A 7,232-nucleotide genomic window follows, 5' to 3' on the forward strand; every position below is an offset into this window, starting at 1 on the left:
TTGGTGAGCAAGCTTCACATATCACATTCAGTTGTACATTGAAGTCTACACATGAATCGCGGCAAAGCTGGTTCCCGTTTCAGTCAAGTCTTTGGTCAAGCTAAACAAGTAAAACAAAAACACCCTATATAGAGCCTTCCACAATGCAGGCGCTGGCTGCAGGAGGAAGTTAATGAAGAGCAACAGCAGAAACTTGCAGTCAACTACAGTCAACTTCATGACCTTTGAACACTTGGTTTTTGTAGTTTATGTTGTTGTCATGTAGACACAAGATGGACAATATTTTTGGAAGGTGGTGACTGACTTTGTGTTAGACTGCTGAGCAAAAGTCTAGGGCCAAGATTCAATCAGATCAAGCGGTGTCGGTGGTGGAACTGCATTGGAGGTGGGAAATTGGTGAGCAGCTGCTCTTGTGATTATTGTCACAAAGCTCCACTCGCGTTAGAAGTTCAGAACGATAATGTGTAGGCTATGTAAAAAATCATTCAAACTAAATAATGAGGATTTCTATCATCTTAATCGAGGTGTACATTGCATCTCTCATTCCAGTGTTGGAACTTGTGAACAAGGCTGCATGGGATTTCTGTTAATGTGACGTGCAGCAAATGGCAATGTCTGCTTTAGGTGTAATGCTGGGAGCCACTTGTGGATTTGACAGCTCTAATGCAGTTCCACCTCTGACACCATCAAAACATCTGCTATTCGGATGTTGGCTAAAGCGGATCTGATAGAATCTAGCCCTAGCCCTAACTGTGGGTGTGTTCAAGTGGTAAGCCTAACAAAGCCGACTGTAGACGAAAGTCAGTGAGTGAAGTCGGGGGTCGGGGGCATCTGTGATCAACATAGCTGCTATTGTTTATATACATTTTTCTTTTGTTCTAAATAAACTTTTCTATACTCACATATCACACACTCACAAACTGAAAACACAACATGTAAACAATTAATTGGTCAGATCTCTCTCAAATGTCACTTTCATTTGTAGCTTTAGAATCGCAGCAAAGTTGGATCATGTTTCAGTCACGTCTTTGGCCAAGTTCGGGTGGGTCAAACAAAAACACCCTAATGATTGGTTGACAAACAATGCCTCCCACAATTCAGGTGATGGCTGCATGGTGCAGGTGGTGAAAAACAACTAAAGCGACTTTAATGTGATTTTTGTCAAGTTCATGCAGTCGACATATAGTCGAAAGTCAGACAATACTTTTACCCATAATGCAACACACTTTGAAAGGCAGTGATCAACATCTTGACAAAAGTGATCCATTCCAACGTGCCCTGTCTGAAAACCATATAACATGTTTGGCTGCCAGTAGCTAGGTTTCCATCCAATTTTTCTACCAGAGATGTGTTTCACCCCAAAAAATTGCAGACCACACAACATATCATCGCTTGACTCTTACTTTGATATGATGGTTATTATCAACTAAATGTTTAGTTGTCACATGCGCCAAATACAACAGGTATAGATAGACCTAATTGTGAAATACTTACTCATGAGCCCTTAACCAACAATGCAGAAATGTTTAAGTAAGTAAGTTAAGTAAGTAAGAAAAATTTGCTAAATAAACCAAAGGAAAAATAGTAACACAATTAAATAACAATAATGAGGCTATATACACTGCTCAGAAAAATAAAGGGAACACTAAAATAACACATCCTAGATCTGAATGAATGAAATATTCTTATTAAATACTTTTTTCTTTACATCGTTGAATGTGCTGACAACAAAATAACACAAAAATGATCAATGGAAAGCATCCGCCAACTCCTGGACAGTCTGTGGTGCAACGTGGCGTTGGTGGATGGAGCGAGACACGATGTCCCAGATGTGCTCAATTGGATTCAGGTCTGGGGAACGGGTGGGCCAGTCCATAGCATCAATGCCTTCCTCTTGCAGGAACTGCTGACACACTCCAGCCACATGAGGTCTAGCATTGCCTTGCATTAGGAGGAACCCAGGGCCAACCGCACCAGCATATGGTCTCACAAGGGTTCTGAGGGTCTCATCTCGGTACCTAATGGCAGTCAGGCTACCTCTGGCGAGCACATGGAGGGCTGTGCGGCCCCCCAAAGAAATGCCACCCCACACCATGACTGACCCACTGCCAAACCGGTCATGCTGGAGGATGTTGCAGGCAGCAGAACGTTCTCCACGGCGTCTCCAGACTCTGTCACGTGTGCTCAGTGTGAACCTGCTTTCATCTGTGAAGAGCACAGGGTGCCAGGGGCGAATTTGCCAATCTTGATGTTCTCTGGCTTATGCCAAACATCCTGCACGGTGTTGGGCTGTAAGCACAACCCCCACCTGTGTCGGGCCCTCATACCACCCTCATGGAGTCTGTTTCTGACCCTTTGAGCAGACACATGCACATTTGTGGCCTGCTGGAGGTCATTTTGCAGGGCTCTGGCAGTGCTCCTCCTTGCACAAAGGCGGAAGTAGCGGTCCTGCTGCTGGGTTGTTGCCCTCCTACGGCCTCCTTCACGTCTCCTGATGTACTGGCCTGTCTCCTGGTAGTGCCTCCATGCTCTGGACACTACGTTGACAGACACAGCAAACCTTCTTGCCACAGCTAGCATTGATGTGCCATCCTGGATGAGCTGCACTACCTGAGCCACTTGTGTGGGTTGTAGACTCCGTCTCTTGCTACCACTAGAGTGAAAGCACCGCCAGCATTCAAAAGTGACCAAAACATCAGCCAGGAAGCATAGGAACTGAGAAGTGGTCTGTGGTCACCACCTGAAGAACCACTCCTTTATTGGGGGTGTCTTGCTAATTGCCTATAATTTCCACCTGTTGTCTATTCCATTTGCACAACATCATGTGAAATGTATTGTCAATCAGTGTTGCTTCCTAAGTGGACAGTTTGATTTCACAGAAGTGTGATTGACTTGGAGTTACATTGTGTTGTTTAAGTGTTCCCTTTATTTTTTTGAGCAGTGTATATATACAGTGCCTTGCGAAAGTATTCGGCCCCCTTGAACTTTGCGACCTTTTGCCACATTTCAGGCTTCAAACATAAAGATATAAAACTATATTTTATTGTGAAGAATCAACAACAAGTGGGACACAATCATGAAGTGGAACGACATTTATTGGATATTTCAAACTTTTTTAACAAATCAAAAACTGAAAAATTGGGCGTGCAAAATTATTCAGCCCCTTTACTTTCAGTGCAGCAAACTCTCTCCAGAAGTTCAGTGAGGATCTCTGAATGATCCAATGTTGACCAAAATGACTAATGATGATAAATATAATCCACCTGTGTGTAATCAAGTCTCCGTATAAATGCACCTGCACTGTGATAGTCTCAGAGGTCCGTTAAAAGCGCAGAGAGCATCATGAAGAACAAGGAACACACCAGGCAGGTCCGAGATACTGTTGTGAAGAAGTTTAAAGACGGATTTGGATACAAAAAGATTTCCCAAGCTTTAAACATCCCAAGGAGCACTGTGCAAGCGATAATATTGAAATGGAAGGAGTATCAGACCACTGCAAATCTACTAAGACCTGGCCGTCACTCTAAACTTTCAGCTCATACAAGGAGAAGACTGATCAGAGATGCAGCCAAGAGGCCCATGATCACTCTGGATGAACTGCAGAGATCTACAGCTGAGGTGGGAGACTCTGTCCATAGGACAACAATCAGTCGTATTTTGAACAAATCTGGCCTTTATGGAAGAGTGGCAAGAAGAAAGCCATTTCTTAAAGATATCCATAAAAAGTGTCGTTTAAAGTTTGCCACAAGCCACCTGGGAGACACACCAAACATGTGTAAGAAGGTGCTCTGGTCAGATGAAACCTAAATTGAACTTTTTGGCAACAATGCAAAATGTTATGTTTGGCGTAAAAGCAACACAGCTCATCACCCTGAACACATCATCCCCACTGTCAAACATGGTGGTGGCCTGCTTTTCTACAGCAGGGACAGGGAAGATGGTTAAAATTGATGGGAAGATGGATGGAGCCAAATACAGGACCATTCTGGAAGAAAACCTGATGGAGTCTGCAAAAGACCTGAGACTGGGACGGAGATTTGTCTTCCAACAAGACAATGATCCAAAACATAAAGCAAAATCTACAATGGAATGGTTCAAAAATAAACATATCCAGGTGTTAGAATGGCCAAGTCAAAGTCCAGACCTGAATCCAATCGAGAATCTGTGGAAAGAACTGAAAACTGCTGTTCACAAATGCTCTCCATCCAACCTCACTGAGCTCGAGCTGTTTTGCAAGGAGGAATGGGAAAAAATGTCAGTCTCTCGATGTGCAAAACTGATAGAGACATACCCCAAGCGACTTACAGCTGTAATCACAGCAAAAGGTGGCGCTACAAAGTATTAACTTAAGGGGGCTGAATAATTTTGCACGCCCAATTTTTCAGCTTTTGATTTGTTAAAAAAGTTTGAAATATCCAATAAATGTCGTTCCACTTCATGATTGTGTCCCACTTGTTGTTGATTCTTCACAAAAAAATACAGTTTTATATCTTTATGTTTGAAGCCTGAAATGTGGCAAAAGGTCGCAAAATTCAAGGGGGCCGAATACTTTCGCAAGGCACTGTATATATGTGTGTGTGTTTTTTGTGTGTCCATGTATGTGTGTTGGAGCGTCAGTGTAGTATGTGTGAGTGAGTGGTCAGAGTCCAGTGAGTGTACATCAAGCCTGTGCAAGAGAGTCAGTGCAAATAATAACAATAAATAATAATAAAATAAGGGGGTCAATGTAAATAGTCCTTGTAGCCATTTTATTAACTGTTCAGCTCTCTTATGCCTTGGGGGTAGAAGCTGATATGGAGCCTTTTGGTCCCAGACTTTGCACTTCGGTACCACTTGCCATGCGGTAGCAGAGAGAACAGTCTATGACTTGGGTGTCTGGAGTCTTTGACAATTTTTTAGGACCTTCCTCTGGGTGACTACATCATGAATCTGGTTGAGAGACTACCAAGAGTGTGCAAAGCTGTCCTCAAGGCAAAGGGGATACCTAGTCAGTTGTCCAACTGAATGTATTCAACTGAAATGTGTCTTCCGCATTTAACCCAACCCCTCTGAATCAGAGAGGTGCGGGGGCTGCCTTAATCAACGGGTGGCTACTTTGAAGAATCTCAAATATAAAATAGATTTGGATTTGTTTAACACTTTTCTGGTTACTACATGAATCCATAAGTGTTATTTCATAGTTTTGATATCTTCACTATTATTTTACAATGTAGAAAATATTAAAAATAAAGAAAATCCCTTGAAGGAGTAGGTATGTCCAATCTTTTGACTGGTACTGTATATAGGGCAGCAGTCCTTTTTTTTATATGCCAGCTGATTCGTGATTTTGACTGGCTGAGAAAAGCTGCCTGCCTCTCTCTCGTCACGACTCCCGACCCCTACGCGTTCATTACTATGGGACAGTTGGAGATCGAATTTGAATATTGAAACAATGCTGCAAATGTTGGAAAGACAGAGAGCAAGGTTTATACAAATCTCCGCTGTTGAAAACTAAATGTTAGTCTAAAAGAAATGTGAGATAATGTCTACATGCTTTTTATGGTGGAGATCAAGTTTGTAACTTCCCTGCCTGTGATGATGAGACAGTGGATTGCGCAGTCAGATGGAACAGGATAAATAGGCATTTTAACGTCAGCGATTTAGCCGGTGGTAAACTTGTGGAATAGACACTGGATGGAATACACTTTTAACCAATCAACATTCAGAATTAGACCCACCCGTTGTATAATTACGCTCTAGATAACAAGTAAACAGACTAACCAGCTCTGCTAGGGTAAGTAAAATGGTCAGAGAGCATCCTGCCGGGCTGTATTACCGCCTGGTATGGCAACTGCACCACCCACAAGCGCAGGGCTTTCCAGAGGATTGTGGGGTCTGCACAACGCATCACAGGGGGCAAACTACCTGCCCTCTAGGACACCTACAGCACCCAATGTCACAGGAAGGCCAAAAAGATCATCAAGGACAACAACCACCCTAGCCACTGCCTGTTCACCCTGCTGACATTCAGAAGGTGCGGTCAGTACAGGTGCATCAAAGCTGGGACCAAGAGACTGAAAAACAGCTTCTATCTCAAGGCCATCAGACTGTTAAACAGCCATCACCAGCACAGAGAGGCTGCTGCCTCGGTACAGACTTTAAATCACTGGCCACTTTAATAAATGGAAAACTAGTAACTTTAATAATGCCACTTTAATAATGTTAACATATCTTGCATTATTCATCTCATATGTATATACTGTATTCTAATCTATCTTTTGCATCTTAGCACATGCCGCTCTGACATTGCTCATCTATATATTTATATTTATATATTCTTATACCATTCCTTTACTTAGATTTGTGTGTATTAGGTATTTATTGTGGAATTGTTAGAAATTACTTGTTAGATATTGCTGTACTGTTGGAACGAGAAGCACAAGCATTTCACTATACTCGCAAAAACATTTGCTAACCATGTGTGGTGACCAATAAAACTTGATTTGATTTGAGGTGTTCTCTCATTTGTGTCTAGAAGTAGTTAGCAAGCGAGACAACTTTAGCCAGTTAGCTTGGGTGCTTGACTACCTTTGTGAAAGATGCTCAGATCAACCCTACTCCTCAGCCAGCATGTCCCGTGTCAATAGTGTAGAATGCGCTCTGAAATTACAAACAGACCATCTGACAAAGGTCGGAATTTATTTACGACCCAGAGCGCCCTGTGACACACTGGAGTCAATTTATGAAAGCATCCTTGGTTATCAATTAAATGTATTTGGCATCTATCAAATGGGAAGCCAGGCAAGCTCCCATTAAGATGTTAAAATGTAGGTTGGGACAAACATGCATTGGCAGGCAAACTGCAGAAGGACAAGCAGGCAGGCCATTATTCCACATCGTTTGTTGCAACCTTGTCTAAGAGCATTTTATAATATTCTCAACGTTTATCGGTGACACTCCATTTAGTATAATTCAGTGCATTCGGAAAGTCATCAGACCCCTTTATTTTTGTTCCACATTTTTTTCTGCTACAGCCTTCTTCTCAAATTGATTACATGTTCAATCTACATACAGCTCTCTGGAGTAGGTTTTCATGAAGGATCTCTCTGTACTTAGCTCCCTTCATCTTTCCCTCGACCCTGACTAGTCTTCCCGTTGAAAAACATACCCACAGCATGTTGCTGCCCCCACCATTTAAAAAAAATGTAACTAGGAAAGTCAGTTGAGAACAAATTCTTATTTACAATGACGGC

The sequence above is a fragment of the Oncorhynchus kisutch genome, linkage group LG5 (genome assembly GCF_002021735.2).
Source record: "Oncorhynchus kisutch isolate 150728-3 linkage group LG5, Okis_V2, whole genome shotgun sequence".
Lineage (NCBI taxonomy): Eukaryota > Metazoa > Chordata > Actinopteri > Salmoniformes > Salmonidae > Oncorhynchus > Oncorhynchus kisutch.